General features: G+C 48.5%; 1 protein-coding gene across 3 annotated transcripts in view; it reads right to left on the bottom strand.

Moving 5' to 3' along the window:
• The window catches only part of LOC135200316 (ethylmalonyl-CoA decarboxylase-like), a 62,543-nt gene that overhangs the window by 27,639 nt on the left and 12,095 nt on the right, over nucleotides 1-22,809 (bottom strand). The gene's annotated exons all lie outside the window — the stretch shown is intronic.

Genomic DNA, 22,809 nt, shown 5'->3' on the forward strand with positions numbered 1-22,809 from the left:
AGGAGTGGGATTGCTTCTATGATTCTGATAAGAAAAATAGAAAGGAAGCTCGATGTGAAAGCTTACCACATCAATCGCACAACCAGCCAGTGTAAGTTCGAGTCCTATACTCAACCCGAAGGAAGAGGAGTAGAAGGACAAGGTGGGGAAGGTGGAGAGGCCAGTCACTCTCGCATCCTTCTTACTTCTAGAACCACACACCATAGACGAGATGCAACTTGTCCTCTTGAAGGAGCCGGGTAAGCAAACACAACCTGCAAGCATCCACCATCGGTCCAAGGAAAGGAGGTTCCAAGGACCTGTGAGCAGACCCAAAGGAAGAAAGATATAAACATGGTCGCAATGAGACGTCATCTATCTTCTTGTCTGACATATTCTTCGGAGTGATGAAATGTACCCATCCACTGGACTATCAAACTGCAGAGAAGTCTCTCACGATCTCGTAAGACTCGGAGAAAGACCTGTCATCGGACTTCTGCAATGTTAGTCCGCAGCGAATAAAGACACCGACACTCAATGATGGGTATTGATCCTTCATGGGTACAGCAACACACCAATAGGACAAAGTAATGACTGATCTGAATCAACCAATACAAGTCCACAGCGTAGCTTATGATAGACTCGGACTCATCAGCAGATGCTGACTGACTGCACTACCACGCATCAGAGATGTAGTCACATGATGACACCCGCCTTTTGAAGGGTTATGCTTTGAATAACCATACAAATCATCTATCTTGTTTGTCAATGATGTTACTCACAAGGCATGCGCACATCAGACGATAGTCAATTGCCTTCTAGAGACAAGAGGTCCTTGTAATGGCAAGACAAGTTTCTCATCAATAGTTGAATCTCAACTAAGGAGTAACAATACTATATTACTGGTGAATGTGGACCTACATCTTCACAGTTGAATCGAGAGAAGTAAACTCTCAAGATTCTGATCATAGAAATAGTCCCATTGATGACACCAACCAGTGAAGTCGGCTTTAATACCTGTTGTTTTACAGAGGACTGAAAAAGCTAATCCGCTATTTCATTGCTACTTGGCGAGAAAGTCGGAGTTCGCAATGATAACACAGGGATTGTACTGCCTGAAGAACCGCTTCTCATGGGTTAGATTAGGGAGGATATTTTTATTTACTTTGGAAGCAGAGCTGGGCTGGGAACAGGCAAAGTCTTCTGTTATTCATTTACAATTCAGGGTGAACAAAGAATAATTGAACTCCTTTCGAATTAGGAAATGTATGTTAGAAGACAAATCAAATTGTCTGAAGAATATCATTCTGCGTCATCTCAGCAGCCGATGGGGCAGGTGCGATGAAGCGGACGACTAGGCTACAAACTTCTGTTATACCGTGCGGTAAACAGAAAGATAATGAGTCTAGTGAGATATATCTGTCTGAAAATTCTTGTAATGGCAAAATGCGGTGCAGGAGAGATGGGCATACACGTATGCAAGAATTCCAGCCAACCAGAGACATAAGTCTGTGATTGCCAGGCAGAGATTTAAATTGGTAGTCAATCCTTGACAGAGGAGAAGCAATACCAAAATGAAATATCTCAGAGAGCAAGCAGTACTGAGGCAGCTCATACACTGCTTGCTTAACTTCTTGTAATCCTGAGTTGACTGGTAGTCCATTCCATGAAGGAATGTGTTCGGCTAGAACCATCGAGCGCAAAAAAAGATACACTCGAGCATCTGCATTTTAATTGAAATTGGAGGGAAGAAAACCCTCCTATTCGCCGATACAGTGGTAACCCCGTATTCGCCGGGGATGCCTACCACACTCCTCTGTGGATAGTTAGAACCCACAAATAGTTGGAACCCCTATAAAAATGCTTTAAATCTATTTTGTTAGTTAAAACTCAAGAAAAACACACTACAAATTTTTACACCTGGTTTTTTTAAATATTTATCACAAAAAGTGCATTTTATGATGAAATTGATTTAAAAAAACAAGAATTTGTGGATATTTCTCATAGAAAATTACCGCATATGTATAGGCGAATTCTCTGGGAATACAGGTCGCTCCACTGTAATGCAAATGCTGTGGTTGGGAAACAATACCACTAGTTATCTCAAAATCAAAACTGGTAACTCTTGGGAGGCCTGAAAGGCTGTCCTGAGTTCCAGGTCAATTAAGAGAAGGCACTCTTTGTCTCGGTCACATACCAGAAGAGTTAACTTACAGGTATGTGCCTACTACTCAAACAATGCAACTGATAACAGAAGCATGTCGTGAGAAAAATAAACATATTATATATGCAGGTCCCTGTAAATCGCACTCCAGCCTAATTCTTCTTCATTTGAGGGACACGAATAAGGACTGGAAGCAGACCTCCTTCATTCTTAATGAAGAGAGCAAAGGTGAAGTTTTCTCGAAGGGAGACTTCTACGGTGATAACAGGATACCGAAGATGACTAGTTAAAGCCAAACTGGTTGTTCCCAAAACAGTAGCACTGGAGAGGCATTCAAACCTCTCGGTGCTTGCTATCAATCCTGAACAGATTTGATGTATGTTCGGTAAGATCCTAAGATTGAACCAAAAACATAGTCCCTCGGGTTTGAATTCCGAGGAGTAGACTCCACAGAATTCCTCTTATTTCCTTATTCATTCCAGCATAACCAGGAAGTAGGGGAATAAAGAGAGGAAGATTGACTGTTCTTGCCCACTCTTCCCCACTTGCAATGTTCTCACTCTGTTAAACGAAGCATTCATTCCTACAACAGTTTCGTTTGCGCGAACGCGAGCGAAAATTGACTGGAGTTAAATGCAGTAAAAGCTGGTGAGAACTTGCCAGGTCTTGCTACACCTATCTGCGTGATCAAACCTCATGAAGAGGACTACACAGGGGACCTCCTCCTATCTCCTTCAGATGCCTTGTCCCGAGGGACAGCGTCATCGATCTTGGCACCTGAAGAATAGCCATTCCTGGCTTTCACAGGTGGGTCCGAGCCACCAGCGCGGCTCGGTCCTTTCTCTCATCCTGCGCCACTATCGTAATGGAGAAAAGACTACCTGTCACTGACTGGATGTACAAACCCCCTTGGGGGTTGTACACTCAGGCACACCCCTACAATGCAGCCCCGGTTCCATGAGCAGCGCCCTTGGAACCAGATACAGGAGAACGAACCTGGGTTCGAACTCCTTGGGCTCCGGAGACACTATATTTGTGGATAGCGTCAAGGTTCCCGCTCCAGAAGGAGCAGGTGAGCCAAAGAGAGCCAATTACTTCCTCTCCATGGAAAGGGTGCAGACCCTTAGAAGTCTCGAAGCGGGACTTTGTAAGGAGTGGAGAATACTTTCCTCTTCTCAGGACATGGAAACCTTTGATAAGGGAGGTTAGAAGGCGTCAAATGACGAAAACGAAAGACGATGACCCCTTGAAAACTCGCTGCAACACGGGAAAGGAGGGTGCTATGTCATGGCAAGGAACTGCACCAATCAAGAGCAGAGTTCATTCGTTAGAGCCGAACACTCAGATCAGCAGATTGAGCTGTCTGGTCGCATCGAGCCGAGCAAGCTGAGCTGATCGTCAATGAAGAACTATCACTTCTTCTCAATTAACTATTCTCCTTTGAGGCCGAAGCTCCAAGAAGAACAAGGTAGATTGTGTCTGCTGTCCTATGTGTTTGGACCCTAAGGTCCAATAGTACTTGACCATTTACCCAGAAGGTGTTGGATGCAGTTCTAAGCTCTACATAACTTCAAACCAGACTGAGGAGCGGACTATTCTGTACCGGTAAAGACTCGTCTCACCATCCAAGCACTCGTAATAGCTCGGCGAGTGTTAGAATTTGTAAGAATTCTCACGCTCGGCGAGAAGAACCCGACTCTGGTATAACAATAATCAGGCGGGAGCCAAGCACTCGGCAAGAGCCAACAAAACCAAGGGATCCAGGCTCTCGGCGAGACCCAATTATTGTAATAATCATCGGGAATACCCGTTGCCCGAGTGTTTGGAAATCTCAGAAACCAAATCAATCTGTGAACACTAGAAATTCCAAGGAATTTAATGGCTTAAGTGAGACTCCCGATTTTTGTAATAAAAATTACCGGGAATGTTTGTCTCGATCAAGTGTTTAGAAATTACAGAAAAACCATAACACTGAGAATGCCAGAAATTCCAAGGAATTCGAGTGTTCAGTGAGATTCCCGGTTATCGTAGTAACAATTATCAGGAATTCTCATCTCGCCCAAGTATTTGTAGATCATAGAAGACCAAAACACTCAGAGAGTGGTAGAAATTCCAAAGAATTTTGAGCGCTCGATGAGACCCCCGAATTTCTTCAAACGATCATCGGGGTGGGGCCCCTCCTCAACTCCCATAGAAATCAAGGAGGAATGGGCATAAAAACCAGTCCTAAATGCTAGCATTTAAGACTGGCATGAGAGTACAATACAATAGAATATACAATCGAGGTTCCCAAAACGCAAGAACCCATAGGAGACTGCGAATTGAAATCCATCCAAAGGACAGAAAAAGCCATGGAGACATAGTCTCCAGTTTTGACATAAACTCCTTCCTCAATGACGTGGACGTCCGTCCAGTAGGACCCTAAGGTCCTTCCAGGAACATAGCCGCCCAATGCTGAATCCTATGGACAGCACTCTGCAGGATCCCTCCTATCCACCTAGCCCCTCCTGGCATAGCCATAGGAAGTAGAGGGAATAGGGGAGGAAGACTGGACACTCTTGCTCGCCTTGCTACCAGAACTAGCAGGAGAAGCGAATCACAAGCAGCCATCAACCTGTGGTGATGGCCACTCCGTGAGTCTAAGAAAGCATTATCATCTGGCAAAAAAGCTTTCCCTTTTTTTCTTTTTTTTTCTCCCCCTTTTTTTGAGGAGGGTTACGAAGCTCTCGTACGGTCGGTCCCGCGAACGTGTCCGTCATCTGGGTGGGGCTGACCAGCGAGAGCTGATACTGTTCTCCGACATGTCCAAGTCCTTGTTGAGGCTGAAACCTCTCGAAGACCAAATGGGGGAGCCCCCACCAGTCTCAGCGTGCACACTCCCATGGGACCGTCACGTCAACCCTGGGAACTGAGCAATCACCGCGAGAGCGATCACCGGCAAGGCGCAAGTCACCAGAGCAACTCGCTCCTTTCTTCCACTCTGTGCCTGAGTCATGACGGTGAGCGGACTCAGCGTCACCGACTCTGGATGCATGCAAACCTGAAGTTTTATACATACTTACCTGGCAGATATATACTTAGCTATAGACTCCATCGTCCCCGATAGAAATTCGAATTTCGCGGCACACACTACAGGTAGGTCAAGTGATCTACCGCCCCGCCGCTGGGTGGCGGGAATAGGAACCATTCCAGTTTTCTAAGTCAGATTTTCTCTATCGGCCGGGACATCAACATTGTTGTTGTTCCTCCTGATTTGATTTTCGTGTTTTTTCATCGCTATTGATCTTCTAAGCCGGTCTCTTTGGTGACGTATTGGATCTTTGGTTGGGCATACTTTTTCGTGGACTGTTATTTGGACTTGATTTGGGATTTTTCTCATAATGTCGGACTCTAGCTTTTCGGTTAGAAGACAGTGTGTGAATGAGGGATGTATGGTGACGCTACCGAAAGCTTCGGTAGACCCTCACACAGTTTGTAAGGGGTGTAGACAGAATGAATGCTCTGTATCTAACACCTGTAATGAATGTGTAGGTTTGAATGAGGAAGAGTGGAAGAATTTGAATTCCTATTTAAGAAAATTGGAAATGAATAGGGTTAGGAAGGCTTCCTCCAGAAGCGTAAGTAGGTATCGTTCTAGCGAGCCAATTAATATAACACCTAACCCTAAACCTGTATTTACTTCCTCTGCTACTACTAAGACTGCAAACCCAGCAACGGAAATTGCAGATCTTAAGGCTGCACTTGAAAGGATGGAACGTCAGATATGAAGTTTTTATTGTAAAACTAATATTGTAATACCTACCTGAACACCTGAATGATTCCCACCCTCCTCCCCTCTCATACAGAGTTATTGAGTTATGATTGACGTGAGAGGGCAGGTGTGACCGGCCCGTGAGGCAGGGCTATCAGCGGTGGGCTGGTAACTAGGTAACGAGGGTGTTTGCCAGGAGATTGGCAACACTGATCGTTTATTTTAACCAAAGATTTGGTAAATTTTTAATAAATGATGGTTCGGGCTGGTAAGTGACCAGGGCTTGTTCAGGTGTTCAGGTAGGTATTACAATATTAGTTTTACAATAAAAACTTCATATTGCAATACACCCCCTGAACACCTGAACAAGCCCGATTAACAACATTAATTTGGAGGTGGGGAATCAAATCTACTCGGCCCTCCACTGTACCAGTTGTCGGTCAATATAATTTAGTACGCGGGTCAGTCTCAAGTTCATTTGTCACTCGTCCAAACTAATCTCCCATGTGTGGCCTTCTAGGCCTCCCATATGTGGAGGGAAAAACTCCCTGCACCTCTACCCTAAGGTCAAAACTCATTGAGTGCGGGAGGGATACAAACCTGTTTCCTCTCAGCTGGCTATGTGCCTCACCTGAGTAGAGGAAAAACTGAAGACCTCCCATGAAGGCTCTCGGCCTCTCATGTATGGAGGGAATCTGAAGACCTCCCATGTGGCTCTTGGCCTCTCATGTATGGAGGGAATCTGAAGACCTCCCATGTGGCTCTCGGCCTCTCATGTATGGAGGGAAACTGAAGACCTCCCATGTGGCCTTAGGCCTCTCATGTACGGAGGAGACAACCATGTCCATCGGTGCGTCTGCGACGGTGTCGTCGATCGTAGTGATGTCCTCTCTTGTAGTGTTGTACCTGCCTGTCTGTACTCTGCCTGGTTGGCACTTGGAAGAATACCCTCAGATAGACCCAGACATGTTCTTTCCTATCTGTCCTAATACTTAAAATCCTCTCGTGATATATCATATCATGAATACCTTATACATATTCCTAATATTCGCTCCCTACTCTAATACTAACTCAGACAGCAAGATTGTTGGGTTTAAAAATAGAATTTAGGCCAAAGGCTGAGTATTGGGACCTATGAGGTCAGTCAGCGCTGAAGGGAAATTGACAAAGTTTGAAAAGGTGTGACAGGAAGAAAAAACCTCTGTTGCACAATGAGTCCAGTGTTAGGAGAGCGTGGAAAAAAGGATGAGAGAATATGAAATCAGAAAAGTAAGAGAGAGAGAGAGAGAGAAATACAATCGTCTAAGATAAAGAGAGAATATAAAATCAGGGAAGTAAGTGAGAGAGAGAGAGAAAGGGAAGAGAGCAGGAAGAAGAGAGAGACGAGAGAGAGAGAGAGAGAGAGAGAAATTACAATCGTCTAACATCTCCACCTCCGTAAATTGCACCCTCTTCTAAGTTAAAAGGGTATTATCTTAACGATAATATACTCGTATAACTGTATAACTCCGTACAGCTATGAACAACCGAACGAGAACTTGTTGTTAATGCGATCGACTCCTATAACAACATCACTTTATTGTATTGATCAGCGTATGACAGTAATCGAATCCGATAGCAACATCCGTTATTGTATTCATCCGCGTGCGACGGTAATTACTGTATTCATGTTATAGATGCAGCTGAAGCTAATAAGGCAAAATTACGTGCATCAGCAACCTGGACAGAAGTCCCGAGCTTTTGTATGAATTCAAACGCAGCCGTGGTAAAAGAAATTAATAGCATGAAAGAGCTCATTACTGTTTTTTTTTTTTTTTTTTTTTTACACAGACAAAGGATTAATAAAGTATATAAAGTGTAAGGTTCGTAATACCTATGAAAACGAGTGAAAAACGAACGGAATCCTAAATTTAACGCCATCTAACCCGATGGAAAAACTAGCTTCCAATGAGACGTATCAGTCAAATTTTGGACTTAAATTACATCGTAAGACGAACAGTATGACTTCGTTCCATAAGTTAAGTATCCAGATATTCATTAATATGCTAACTAGGGACAAAAACATTAGCCGAGACCAAGTGATATGGTTGAATCTGGAGCCAAGGAAAAAAAACAAAACAAAAACAGACTAGCCGGCATCCTTGTCTGTCTAAGCCACACCTCCTTACAATAGTGCTGTTTGACGACAAGCTAGTGTAATTGTAATTTAATTGAAAAGTAATAAAATAATATTTAAAGGTAATTAAATTAACTTTATTAGGCCTAATATTAATTTCAGTTGTCATTGTAATTTGATAATACGACTGGTAATAATTTGTAACTGTAAATTGACATAAGCGCAATGTAATTACTGACGGCAATAGTCGGTTAAACGTATGAAGACGTCATACATACGAATTCCTTATATCTGCCATCTGATTATATGCCCCAAGATAGCTACCTCATTGACTATGTTAAATGTCAACATAGTTGAACACACGTCTCCTTCAAGACGTTTGTACAAACTTGGCATAAGTGAGAGTGTTGTTACGTTAGTCATTTTAGGCAATCAGGAGAGAATGAGATGGATACGGCGACGCAAACCCGTATTCGTCATCCACTGATTCCAGCGTGAATGACTGCCGAGTTAAGTGTTTATACTACGCTAATATGATGATACATATAATACAATTATAATGCTTTAGTCGGACAGAATCCGATCTTCATTCTGTTCGATTACATTCATATTAATTATCCTCCGATCGGATTCTCGTTCGTTTTCAATTACACCTGTACTGAATTGTCAGAAGTCAGAATGCCTTGAGCCTACAGCGTTAGCCAATATAAAAATAACTATCGATATGTTGTACTGCGAATACTTTAGGCTAGGTTACTGAATATGCATACGATATACCACCGTGAACACTAGGCTAACTGTAGTTAATTTTATTCGATTTCTCTCCATACTGAATATCTTAAGTCAATATGCATTGAACGGAGAATTAGTCGATATTAACAATTATCGTATCGTATAAGTAGAGGAAAGTAACCTTAAAGACGAAGGAGCATATCTGAAAGACCAACCATGGCCTAAAAGCTTCTGATGCAAGGAACTCGAAGCAGGAAAAAGCCTAAAGATGCTCTAAGGACACTGTGCTCTATAAATACTACTTTTAATAGAAAACCGACCCGAAGAAGCCTGCACTTCTCTCCCTAAACTAAACACTATGTAGCCTATTATCCCTACTCGTCTATATCTGACCTAAGTTTTTTATCATCCTGAGAACTTACACATCGAGGGAAGGGGAGTCTGCTGCCAACACTGCCTGCTCCGCGCCAGGACGGCGGATCCTGCCCTGTGGGCTTGCGGATCCCCATAACCCCCAGCACCGGTTAGGGCTGGTTCTGGAACAGGCAGGGGAGCTGGAAAAGAACGATTAGTAATTTCAGTATCCCTATTGCTCGATTTATCCTCACTTAATCTTGACATAAAATCGGTAACAGAGATGTCGTACTCGATGTCAGCCTACTCTCAAGTCTCTTAAAGAGCACTGTCTCTAAGTCTTTATCTTGATCTACGTTAGTCTCTTCCTGCCTACACTTACTTCTTAATACAAGACCTTTCCTACGTTTGAGATACCCTAACATCTGGTCCAAAGACCACTCCTGACATTCCAAACATCTGGTCTTTACATTATATTGAACAGGCCTACAATTTACGCATAAGGAATGACTATCGTGTCATAGGGTACTCATCCTTTTCTTGCATTGTTGGCAAAGACGATACGTTGTTGAACTTCCGCTCGTCGTTTTCTGTGATGTCGTGGCCGAGAATGCAGTAGCTGTTGTTGTAGCTTGTGTTGTTTCTTCCTTTGCAGAATCAATGTCTGATGACAAGGTATTAAGAGCAATCCAACAGTAATCCAAAGGGATGCGTAATTCGTCACCAAAATCAATCAAATCAAAGGTGCAAATGAAGGCCGGGCAAGACCAAAAAGGAGTTCGCTGTGGATACATCTGTACTCCACCGCGAACGATAAGTGATTGACGTGAGAGGGCAGGTGTGACCGGCCCGTGAGGCAGGGCTATCAGCGGTGGGCTGGTAACTAGGTAACGAGGGTGTTTGCCAGGAGATTGGCAACACTGATCGTTTATTTTAACCAAAGATTTGGTAAATTTTTAATAAATGATGGTTCGGGCTGGTAAGTGACCAGGGCTTGTTCAGGGGGTGTATTGCAATACAAACTTTAAAAGGTAAGCGCAGTGATAGTGACGTAAGTGTACCCAGTGCAGTGGAGGGTGCGTCTGATCGGCTTCATCTCGCTCCCAGGCCTAGACCGCTTCCAAGCTCACAGGCCCAGAGGAGAAGGAATGTCAAAAGCCTTACGGAGGTTATGGAGAATCCCCACCGATCAGGCGTCCCCTCGGCAGATTCTGTGACGACCCGAACTGCCAAGGATCGCTATAGGAAAAGCATCCTAAAAAAGTGTTTTTCTTCTTTGGATTCTTCACCACAAAGAAAGGGCTGGAGTTATGATGAACTTTCACGCCCCTTAAAAAGAAGTTGGAAAGCTCCAACGTTGGATTCAAGTCCGGAGTTTTTCCCTGAAGGATCGCCTTGCGAAAGGAAAAAAGCCAGGTATATTCCAACTCTCAACTCGGAGTCTCCTTCCTCCTCTAGACCTCCTTCACCTACATCGAAAAAGGAAGAAGAGAATGCTGCGGCAAAAATTCTACTAAAAGTACAGGAGCAGATCTCCTCTTTAGTAGGAGTTCTTACGAAGGAGACTCCCAGAAGAAAGGACTTTCCTTCCGATAAAAAGATCTACAGGAAGAAAAGACGTCTCTGGCACAAAAATCGCTTATGCTACTCCTCAGACAGGAAGCAGAAAGAATGCGCCAAAAGCGCCATCCTGGCGCAATGCGCCAAAAGCGCCAGCCTGGCGCAATGTGCCAGAAGAGCCAGATGCGCCAGAAGAGCCAGAAGCGCCAGCCAGGCGCCAGAATTTACGATCTTCTTCCAAACGACATTTGAACCAAGAGGATTCTTCTAGCTTTCAGCGGGATCAGCCTTTACCTGGCAGAGACTCTAGATGTCGCACAGGCGGCCGTAGCCCCTGTCAGAATAGAGTTTTTTCCGTTGAGAGCGATACGAGAGGACATCCTTCTTCTGACAGGAGAGAAAGACGTCGCACAGGCGGCCATCGCTCTTGCCAGGAGAAGGAGAGAGTCTTGTTGCAGGATCAGCCTATCTCTCGTAAGGACGCAAGTTGTTGCACAGGCGGCCGTCGTTCTTGCAAGAGTGGGGTAGATGTTGCGAGGGATTCATCTCCTATCGAGAAGAAACAATAGTCTTCGGAGATTGAACTTGATTTGGAAGATGTGTCGGATTCGGAAGATCATACGGCTGCAGGCTTATCGGATTATAAGATGCTAGCAGCCCTCTTACTTCAAGAGTTTGGGGACTCATTAAGCCCTACTGCTCCACCTTCTCCTAGATCTTTGTTTACCAGCACTAAGGTTTCAAAATCGTCCTCTTTCATTAAGATGAAACTGACCATTTCTATGAAGAAGGCGCTTCGTTTGTCGGAAACTGGTTTAAAACCAAGGAGGAAGCGGGGAGAACCGTCTTTGCATGCCCTCCTTCCAAACTGGCAGGAAAGAGAGGTATCTGGTATGAGACGGGAGAATCACTGGGTCATTGCTCTCCCGACCTCTGCCGAAGCAGATTTTTCAAATCTTGTTGACGCTTCAAGGAGACCAGCCTTGTCATCAGCTAAGATCACATGGGGGACTTCAGAAATGGACCATCTCCTCAAGGGATTGTTTCATGTCTTAGAAGTTTTTAACTTCTTAGACTGGTCCCTTGGGGTGTTGGCTAAGAAAACTCAGAAGTCCTTCATAGTGTCCTGTCCTGTATGGACAAAGCAGTCCAGGATGGATCAGGAGAAGTGGCTTCTCTCTTCGGAACTGGAATTTTGAAGAAAAGGACTTTGTTTAGTTCTTTTCTAACGAAAGCAGTCACTCCTATCCAGAGGTCGTCCCTGCTTTATGCGCCTCTTCGGATCAATTGTTCCCTTCACAATTAGTAAGGGACATTTCCCATTCTTTAACTGAAAAGGCCACACAAGATCTTTTGGCCCAATCCGCAAAGAAAGCGAGGACCTCCGTTCCTGTGAAGAGAGAGACACGTACCCCTCAACAGCCCTTTTGAGGGAGTTCCTCTTCTAGACCCTCCTCTAAGGAGAGAGGAATACCAAAAAGAGGTAGGTCTGCATTCAGACCTATCAAGAAAGCCAAATGAGATTCCAGTCCTTCAAGCACCGGTAGGAGCCAGACTTCTGAAATTTTCAGAAGAATGGGCTCTGAGAGAGGCAGACAGCTGGTCTCTTTCAGTAGTAACAAAGGGATATCTTATCCCCTTTCAAGACAGACCTCTCTTAACGACGACCCCGAGGGAACTGTCGGCCAAGTACAGGGACCCTGCCATGAGAGAAGCACTTTTACATCTTGTAGAACAGATGTGGCAAAAGGAGGCCATCGAACTGGTCCAGGATTCGCATTCCCGAGGATTCTACAACCGTCTTTTTCTGGTTCCGAAATCCTCGGGAGGGTGGAGACCGGTTCTGGATGTGAGCGCATTGAACCGATTCGTAGAGAACACAAAGTTCTCTATGGAAACGTCCCGGAGAATGGATGGTCTCCCTGGATCTACAGGATGCTTACTTTCATGTTCCCCTGCATCCCTCATTGAAGAAGTTTTTTCGATTCATGATGCAGGGCAGAGTATTCCAATTCAGGGCCCTGTGCTTCGGCCTTTCTACAGCTCCTCAAGCTCCCTAATGAGGAATGTTGCGAAATGGCTACATCTGAAAGGGATATCTAGACGATTGGCTGATAAGAGCAAAATCGGAACATCAGTGCTTGAAGGACTTGGAGACGACTTTAGAACTGACAAAATCACTGGGACTACTCGTAAACCTCGAGAAATCACAATTGATCCCCAGACAGAACATAGTCTATCTGGGGATACAGATGGATTCTCGGGGTTTTCGGGTTTTTCCATCGCAAGAGAGAATTGCTTGAGGCTTAGAAAAAATCTCGAACTTCTTAGGGAAGGAACGGAGCTCGGCGAGGGAGTGGCTCAGTCTGTTGGGCACCCTTTCCTCGTTAGAGCAGTTCGTTTCCCTAGGGAGATTGAACCTCAGACCTCTGCAGTTCTGTCTCAGACGAATGTGGAGTCAGAAGACAGGAGATTTGTTAGACTCGTTTCCCATTCAGCAGGAGATAAAGTCAAACCTGAAGTGGTGGTTAACCCCCTTAAGAAGAAACGAAGGAGTGTCCCTCTCGATTCGGAACCCTTTCCTAGTGTTGTTTTCCGATGCCTCGGAAACAGGTTGGGGAGCAACATTGGATCCAAAGGAAGTGGCAGGTACTTGGACGAAGGAACAGGTGGCACTGCACATCAATGCGAAGGAACTCCTGGCCATTCATCTAGCCCTGGAGTACTTCGAAGCGGAAGTCAGAGGAGTGGTAGTCTAAGTCAACTCGGACAATACCACTGCTCTGGCTTACATCCGAAATCAGGGGGGCACTCACTCTTTCTCACTATACGAGATCGCAAGAGATCTATTGACCTGGACGGAGGAACGGGGCATAATACTCCGGACAAGATTTGTTCAGGGAGTGAAAAATCTAAGAGCAGACAGATTGAGCAGGAAGGACCAAGTACGTACTTCCGACAGAGTGGATGCTCCACTCAGAAGTCTGCAAAGAGCTTTGGTCCCTCTGGGGAAAATCTCAGATCGACCTGTTTGCCACGTTCCTCTCCAGGAAGATGGACAACTTCTGCTCTCTAGAAGAAGATCCCAGAGCCATAGCGATCGATGCTTTCCTTATGGACTGGTCAGGCATAGACGCCTACGCCTTTCCCCCATTCAAGTTGCTGGGGGAAGTGCTAAGAAAGTTTGTTGCATCGAAGGGAACAAAACTGACTAATTGCTCCCTTCTGGCCTTCCCGAAACTGGTTCACAGAGGTACTGGAATGGACAGTGGACTTCCCCAGATCTCTTCCAGAAAGGACAGATCTGCTCAGACAACCCCACTTCGAGAGGTTTCACAAAAGCATCCAAAGTCTCTCCCTGACTGCCTTTCGACTATCGAAAGACTGGTCAGAGCGAGAGGCTTTTCTAAGAAAGCTGCAAGTGCAATCGCTAGAGCCCGCAGGTCCTCTACCTTGCGGGTCTACCAATCGAAGTGGGAAGTTTTCCGTAGATGGTGTAGGTCGAAGACGCTGTCCTCTTCCAATACCTCTGACCGAAATCGCCGATTTTCTTCTCTTCTTAAGAGAAGAGTCGAAGTTGGCTGTATCTACTATCAAGGGATATAAGAGCATGCTCTCAGCTGTTTTTAGAAACAGAGGCCTGAATTTAGAAAATAATAAAGATCTTCATGATCTCATTAGGTCTTTCGAGACTTCCAAATTGAGATCTTCTCTCCCCCGAGTTGGAACCTGGATGTAGTCCTCAAGTTCTTGACTTCTAACAGGTTCGAACCTCCAGATAAAATCTCGTTCAGAGATCTTACGAGAAAATGTATATTCCTGTTAGCCCTCGCAACTGCTAAGAGGATCAGTGAATTGCATGCTTTGGACTCTCGGGTGGGTTTTAAGAAAGACTCTGCTATGGTTTCTTTTCAACATCTATTCCTAGCAAAGAATGAGAACCCTTCTAAACCTTGGCCTAGAAGTTTAGAAGTCAAGGGACTCTTCCCTGGTAGGTAGAGAGTTGGAGCGGTCTCTTTGCCCAGTCAGGACCCTGAAGTTCTATCTAAAAAAGAAGACACAGCTTCAGGGATGTCGCCAGAGTCTCTGGTGTTCAGTAAGAAACCCCAAGAGACCTATGTCAAAGAACGCACTGGCGTTCTTTGTCAGGAATGTGATAACAGAAGCTCACAGGGATTGCCAAGAGGAGAACTTAAAGCTGCTTAGGGTAAAAGCTCACGAAGTCCGTGCAGTTGCAACTTCCCTATCTTTTACTAAGAATATGTCAATGAGACACATTTTAGCAGCAACTTATTGGAGATGTAATTCAGTATTTGCATCCCATTATTTAAAGGACGTTAAAGTAACATACGAAAAATGACAATTTGTCGAAAATTGCATTTTTCCTACTTATACACAAACCTGAGTCCCTTTAGACAATAGAAGTAGCTAGCGGCAGCTGGAACGGTCGTAAGCTTCGAACAAGGGGAGAAGAACGGTAGTTAACTGCTTGTCCGACAGTCGCGCGCCGCGCGACTGGGAGGTAAACAAATCACTTTTGCTTTTGGCCCATGCAAAATACGCAGAGTGAGGGGTGGCATGAGGAGGGACTATATGTAAAGGACCTCAGGTTTGTATAGTTAGGAAAAATGCAATTTTCGACAAATTGTCATTTGTTCCGATACGTAATACAAACCATCGGTCCTTTAACAATAGGAAGACTCACTTCTTGGTGGGAGGAATCTGAGTCTTTTGATGAACAGACTGGTGTTCGTCCATCCCTGGAATGCCTCCCTGGTCGTAAGAGCGAGGGAGGGATCCAAGCCTCTGTCCGATTGATCGGGTGTGCACCGCAGGATCAATGGTCAGACCTCTGGGCCGAGTACTAAGAGAGAGGCAAGCGTATCTCTTCGTACCAGCATTGTAGAAACTTTTTCCTGATACATGAGCAAATGTAAAGTAATGGGTTTGACTCATGTAGGCATCCACTTTCTTGTTGGAGGAAAAAGTGGGTGGGGATATACACTCCTATCTCTAGTTAAAGAGATAGGATGGAGCTCGGTTGAATAGCTTACCTGCATCTGACTCCCTTCCAGCGTGGTAAAGACCGTATCCCTTTCTGCCCACAGGTAAGGAGTAGAGAAAGATGGTGAAGAGAAGCCAGTCACTCTCTCATTCGCACATTCATTCTCCCAGTCATACCAGGAATCGATGCTGTTCTGCCTGCTCGGGTGCTGGGTAAGCTTACACAACGTGTTGAGCAGCCACCACAGGTCCCAAGAAAAAGTATCCAAGGACTTGTGGGCAATATCCCGAAGGTAGAAGGACGTGAAGGTGGTCTGGTTGGCCCAGACACCTGCCTTCAGGAACCTGCGCCACGGAGAAGTTCTTACGGAACGCTAAGGAGGGTCCGATACCTCTGACTTCGTGGGCTCTCGGTCGGAGCGTACGGTATGTCGTCGCTACCATCAGCCTCGTACGCTCTCCTGATCACCTCACGCAGCCAGAAAGAAAGCGTGTTCTTGGAAACTTCTTCTTGGTAACCCCAGTGCTATCGAAGAGGCGTCGACACTCAGGCCTGAGGTGTCGAGTTCTCTTCAGATAGCGCCGTAGCGCCCTCACAGGACAAAGCAGCATCTCATCCGCATCGTTATCGGTGAAGTCCAGAAGGGAGGGGATCGTGAAAGACTCGAACCTGTCGTCAGGGATCGACGGATCTGAGTCTTGGCTACGAAGTTCGGGACGAAATCGAGCGTCACAGATCCCCAACCTCTGGTGTGTTTAACATTATAAGAGACCATGTAGTTCCCCTACTCTCTTCGCCGATGCCAGGGCCAGCAAGAAGAGGGTCTTGAGGGTCAGATCCCTGTCTGACGACTCTCGGAGTGGCTCGAAGGGTCTTCGAGTCAAACTCCTGGAACAGAGTCACTCCACGCAGGGGGGCTGAGTTCCCTGGGTGGGCAAGACCTTTTCGAAGCTCCTCATTAGCAAGGAGATCTCGAACGAATTCGAGATGTCCAGTCCCCTCAGTTTTTTTTAGGACGAGAGCCAGGGCGGCTCTATATCCTTTAACTGTGGGTACTGAGGAGGGCTTCTCTCGGCGAAGAAACACGAGGAAATCCGCTACCTGTGAAGAGTGGCTCTGAGAGGAGACAGACCCTGTCTACGACACCAACCACAGAAGACGGCCCACTTACCTGGCCCCGGTACACAGCTGCAGAGGGACTGTCGGACGTGTCCAGCCATCTCTGTTGCTGCGCTACGAGAAAAGCCTCTCGTTCGCAAGAGATGGTGGATAACAGCCAGCCGTGAAGTTGAAGGGACTGGACTGCTTGGTGGTACTGTTCTACGTGTGGCTGGGCTAGAAGGTTGTGCCAATTGGGTAGCTCTCTCGGTGCTGCCGCAGAAGAGCAGCAGGTCCGGATACCAAACGGCTTGAGGCCGTTTGGGAGCCACCAGGATCATTCTGAGATTGGGAAGTGACCAGCGCTCGACTGATCACTTTCCGAATCAGACAGAAGGGAGGAAAGGCGTAGGCGAAGAGGTTGTCCCAGGGGTGTTGGAGAGCGTCCTCTGCAGCTGCCCATGGGTCCGGCACGGCTGAAAAGAAAACCTGAAGTTTTCTGTTGTGCCGGGCTTTTGTGGCGAACAGGTCTACGACCGGTCGCCCCACCAGGTTGAAGAGCCTTTCCGCCACGTCTTGGTGTAGAGACCATTCGGTCCCTATCACCTGATCTCGACGGCTGAGCTTGTCCGCTACTACATTCCTCTTGCCTGGAATGTAGCGTGCTGACAGCTCTATCGAGTGAGCCGTGGCCCACTCGTGCACCTGCACTGTCAACTGATGGAGCGGAAGAGACACTAGCCCCCCCTGCTTGTTGACATATGCCACTACTGTGGTGTTGTCGCACATCAACACCACTGAGTGTCCACCAAGCGGTCCTGAAACTCTCGGAGAGCGTTGAACGCCGCCTTGAGTTCCAGGACATTGATGTGAAGGTGCTTTTCGTGATGGTCCCAACACCTGCAGTCAGCAACTCCTCCAGGTGTGCGCCCCATCCCTCGGTCGATGCGTCTGAGAACAGAAGCATCTCCGGGGGGGAGTGCGTATGGGCACTCCTCTTAAGAGGGTTCTTGTCGTCGAGCCACCAGGCTAGGTCCTGCCTCACCTTGTCCGTGAGAGAGCCACGGGAAAGTAAGGAGGATCCTTGGCCTGAGACCAACTCTCCTTAGCCTCCACTGGAGAGACCGCAGGTGAAGACGCCCGGTGAGGGAACTAACTTCTCGAGTGACGACAGATGGCCGGTCACGACTTGCCATTGCTTTGCTGCCTGTTCCTGCCGAGACAGGAACCGGCCGGCTGCCTCCCTGAATTTGCTGATACGCAAGTCTGCGGGAAAGACCTGCCCTGCTACCGTGTCTATCAGCATACCCAGGTACTTCATCTTCTGCTTGGGTTCGAGATCGGACTTCTCGTAGTTTATCACGATCCCAGATCGCGACAAAACTTGAGGAGTCGATCTCTGTCCTGTAGCAACTGCGAGCGGGAGCTCGCCAGGACTAGCCAATCGTCGAGATACCTCAGAAGACGTATCCCGTGCGAATGGGCCCAAGCTGACACCAGAGTGAACACTCGCGTGAACACCTGTGGGGCGGTTGAGAGACCGAAACAAAGTGCCCTGAATTGGTACACCGTCCCGTCGAAGATGAAGCGGAGGTACTTTCTGGAGGACTGATGGATTGGGTATTTGAAAATACGCGTCCTTCAAGTCCACTGAAAGCATGAAATCGTTCCCCCTGATCGAGTCGAGCACCGAGCGTGCCGACTCCATCGTGAACCGCGTCATGCGAACGAAGCGGTTCAGGGGAGAGAGGTCTATCACCGGACGCCAGCCCCCCTCCCCCGATGCCTTCTCCACTAGGAAGAGGCGGCTGTAAAAGCCCGGTGACTGGTCCTCCACAATTTCTACAGCTCGTTTCGCCAGCATGGTCTTGATCTCCTGTCGAAGAGCGTTGTCCTTTGCTGATCCCCGGACATAGGTCTGTAGATGGACTGGTTTGGAGATGAGGGGGGGCCGAGACTCGAAGGGTAGTAGATATCCCTCCCGAAGGACGTCTTACTATCCAGTTCTTGGAGCCGTAGCGCTGCCAAAGTCGCCCAATGGCTCGCCAGGCACCCCCCCACTTCCGGCAGCAGGTGAGGGGGAACGCCGTCCCTAGCGTTTCCCTCCTCGTTTCGACTTCTTCCCACCACCTCCTCGGGGAAAGGAGGGTTGGGAGGAGGGCTGATTACGGCCTCCTCTAGCAGACGTCGAAACAGCAGGAGTCTTCACACGCGGGCTTGGACGGTGCACCGTCTTCGCCGCCGTGGAAGCGCTAGCCAAGCTCTTTGGCTTGGCCGCAGTCGCTCGAGATTGCCCAGTAACCTTCGAGACTGCCTGGTGAACTAAGCGGTCACTGTCATCAGTGCGCCGCCTTTCCACCGCAGCGTCCATCTCTCCGGTAAAAGAGAGCTGGGGAAACTCCTAATGGGTCCATTGCGAAGCCCGAGTGCCGCCTCACGCCCGGCCCCCTTGGTCACTCGGGTAAGGACTGCGTCCCTACGTCGAAGAACCAAGTTGGCCCACAGGTTAGCAGTCTGATGGGCGAGGTAAGAGATCGCTCTTCCTCCAGGACTGGCACAGTCTCCTGAAAGAAGCGTCGTCTTCAGAGCAGAACTCCCGGAGCCGGCCGCTACTTTGGATATTGTGAGGGACCACAAATCCAACCAAGAGACTGCCTGGAACGCTGCCATAGCGGTAGATCCAGGGCAAGTGCCTCCTGCTGCGAGAACCAGAGGTTCTCCGACAGGAGCTGCTGCAGGGACAGGGACACCTGGATCAGCCTCGCTAACTCCGGGTTAACCTGTTTAGGCAGTATCGGGTCTTCCGAAGGCACGTAGAATCGCCTCTGACGCTGTAGAGGGGGAGGAAGCAGCTTAGAAGACCGTCCGGATTTCAGCGAATCCTCCCGTCCTGAGACGAGATTCTCAACTTGATCCAGGACTGAGTCTGCAAGCTCTGATCGCGGTAACCCCACCATCATTTTGGGTTCCCTCTTGGGACCCCAAAATGATTCGAGCCGGGACGTGGGCTCTGCCTTGGTGGTAGCGGCGATCCTTCCGCAAGGTCATTATGCTGACGAATCAGCTTAATGACCTCTGCAAAGTTCCTCTGTATCTCGGGAGTTACTGCGTCTTGTGGAGTAGGACCGTCCAGTCCCTCCAGCAAGAACAGGTCCCGTGATACTCCTCCTTCAGAAGGAGGAACAGCGGCAGACCCCTGACGGTCACCTCCAACTACTTGCGCGTATGTTCTGGTCGGTCCTAAAACCGTGCCTGAGCCATAGGCGTCGTCATAGCGGGATCGCGAGCGGCGCACCTCTCGTTGATCACTCCTCGGTACCTCGCTCCTCCCGGTGTAGCCCGAGGAGGTTGAAGGTACGGGAGAGAGCAGACCTGACGCTCCCCCCTCGCTCGCTGGCAGGAACCAGCGTGCGTGGAGGGCTGCTGCTGATCGTCAACCCGCGGTGGCGATCGAGCAGCAGGCCTAGCCTTGCCGCTCGCCTGGGGCGAGAGGCTCGGCTGAGAACGTCGAGGCTGATCTCTAGCGTCAGGCGAGCTGTTGCTGGTCACCGTCTCCGCCCGGTCCCTATGGGAGCGGCGGTCAGGTGATCTGCTAGGCTCTCTGTCGCGGCGAGACCGGCCAGCGTCCTCTCGGGCGCGTCGAGCCGCTGGTACCAGCCGTGGCTGGTACCGACGGCCGCGGGGACCCCTTCCTCGCCTCAACCCGTGGCTGGTCAGCGACCGTCACGTCAACCCGAGCAGCCAGTTGGTCGCTGCGAGAGCGTCCACTGGCCTGGCGAGAGTCGTGTGCACGACTCTCGCCAGTCTTCTGCTCCGCGCCGCTGTCTTGACGGCAAGCGAGCTCGGACGTCAAGACTTTGGCTGGACGGTCTCCCGTGGAAGAGCGTCCACTCGGTACTTCTCGCGAACGAGAAGCGGCCGAGACGGAACCTGGTTTAGCGGCAGGACCGCTAACACCAGGTGAGGACGTACCAGCCGAGGCTGGTACACCTCTGGTCCCCGTCGTCTTCTTCTTTGCAGAGGAAGAGACGGGCCCCGTTCCCGAAGGAACAGGAGGACCAGCAGAAGAGCTCCCCGACTCGCCTGAGCGAGACGGGCCCTTAGAAGATCCCGAAGGAGTCTTTTTAGGGGGGGAGGAGGCAGCACCTTCTTCTTCTTCGGCTGTTTAGCCTTAGAAGTCGAAGGGGAAGAGGAGGCAGCAGACGACGAAGAAGACGACGAAGACGACGACGACACCTTCCTCTTCTTCCTCTTCTTCTTCGCCAGGCTCCGCAGGACAGACGTCAGGTCTTCCATCCAGGAGGGAGCCGGGGCAGTTGCCGAAGCAACAGGGCCCGACTGCACCTGTCCGGAAAGACCTGAGACTGTGACAGCACCACCAACAGCAGGAACAACAGGAACAGGTCCAGGAACAGCAGGAACAGCATGCACATTATCTGAAAGGGAAGGAGCAGCAGGGACAGCAACAGGTACGGCAGGCACGGCAGGCACCGCAGGAGAGCCAGGCGTCCTGTCGGCAGCTACCGTCATTCTCGGCACTGGCGGCAGGTCCAGGGGGGTACTCTTGGGGCAGCGGAAGTCCGGGGTCGGCAACACAAAGAACCCAGGTGGCGGTGGCACCGTCCTCTTTGGTACGGCAGTAATAGGTTTGTGAATTGCAAGCCGTGGGTGTCACCGTCATTACATGTGGTGTATACACCAAGTGCGGTGGCATATCATACGCTGGTGTAGATATGGTGGGTAGTGGTTAGTGGTTACCGTACCATGAGTGACCACTGCCGACCCCGCCAACCGCTGAATCAACCCCTGTATACTAGCACTCCCTGCAGTCCCAGCGACTCCCACACCTGTCCCAGGTCGTCCTTCGCTGATGGCACACTGCGGAAGCAACAGTCGGGTTAGTCAGAGGGGTTTCCTCGCGCCTGGGGGAGCGAACCCCACCCAGAGCGGACGGAAGACCCGAATACAACTGGACGTCCGGGTAGCAGGCGCCCTCCTCCACATCGACGGATCGAGAGAGAGAAGGACTCCGCTACCCCCCCCGCAGGGGAAGGCGCGAAACGTGGGGCTGGCCGGGGGTGGGGGCAGGAAAGAAGACGAAGTGTCCGTTACAAAGGAGTCACTGGACTTTCCGATGACTTCTTTGGCGGCCTAAGTCTCTTCCTGCCCTCGTACAGCACCACTGCGCCTCGGACCAATTCATACATGTTACACATGGCTCGGTGCGGGAGCATTCTCGCCCCGACACCGAGTACAAACCTCGTGTGGATCCACATTCACAAATGATCTGAATCCGCCGCATTTTACGCCCTCCAGCCCGGGACACACTCTACGGGCGACTGGGGGGCGCGGCGAAATCTCCATTTCTTGATCACTCCATTATTATGAATAAAGAAAAAGAAATGTAAATGTACTTACAAGCTACACTCTCAAACACACTAGGAAAAAGAGGGCTGATACTCAAAGCAAACGACAAAGCGGGCAGAGCGATGACGAAGCACGTCCTATCCTCACACGGCCGAAAGCAAAAGTGATTTGTTTACCTCCCAGTCGCGCGGCGCGCGACTGTCGGACAAGCAGTTAACTACCGTTCTCCCCTTGTTCGAAGCTTACGACCGTTCCAGCTGCCGCTAGCTACTTCCTATTGTTAAAGGACCGATGGTTTGTATTACGTATCGGAACAAATGTTTTTTCTCTTGGACCGTATGTATCAGCAGATACTATGCTGGGACATGGAGCGGATGCTGATCCTTAAATAATTTTGTTTTTGTTTTCTTTAATGACTATTTGTAACAATATTGGTGTTGATTTTGTTTTTGGTTGCTTGAAAGGATGTTCGGGGATGACTCCTTTCAATCGTAATACTAACCCGAACGATAGGATCAGGTGATCGGGATCAGTGTCGTGCTTTATGATAATGCCATTAGGCAAGGTGTTTTGTCATGTAAGTGGATAGGACCCCATGACAAAGATCCTAAGGTTCTGTCGCCGTAAGTGGGTAAGACCCCTTTGACAGACCATCAAGAACTCTTAGCATGAGGTCACTACTT

Source organism: Macrobrachium nipponense, chromosome 26 (genome assembly GCF_015104395.2).
Source record: "Macrobrachium nipponense isolate FS-2020 chromosome 26, ASM1510439v2, whole genome shotgun sequence".
In the NCBI taxonomy this organism is placed as follows: Eukaryota; Metazoa; Arthropoda; class Malacostraca; order Decapoda; family Palaemonidae; genus Macrobrachium; species Macrobrachium nipponense.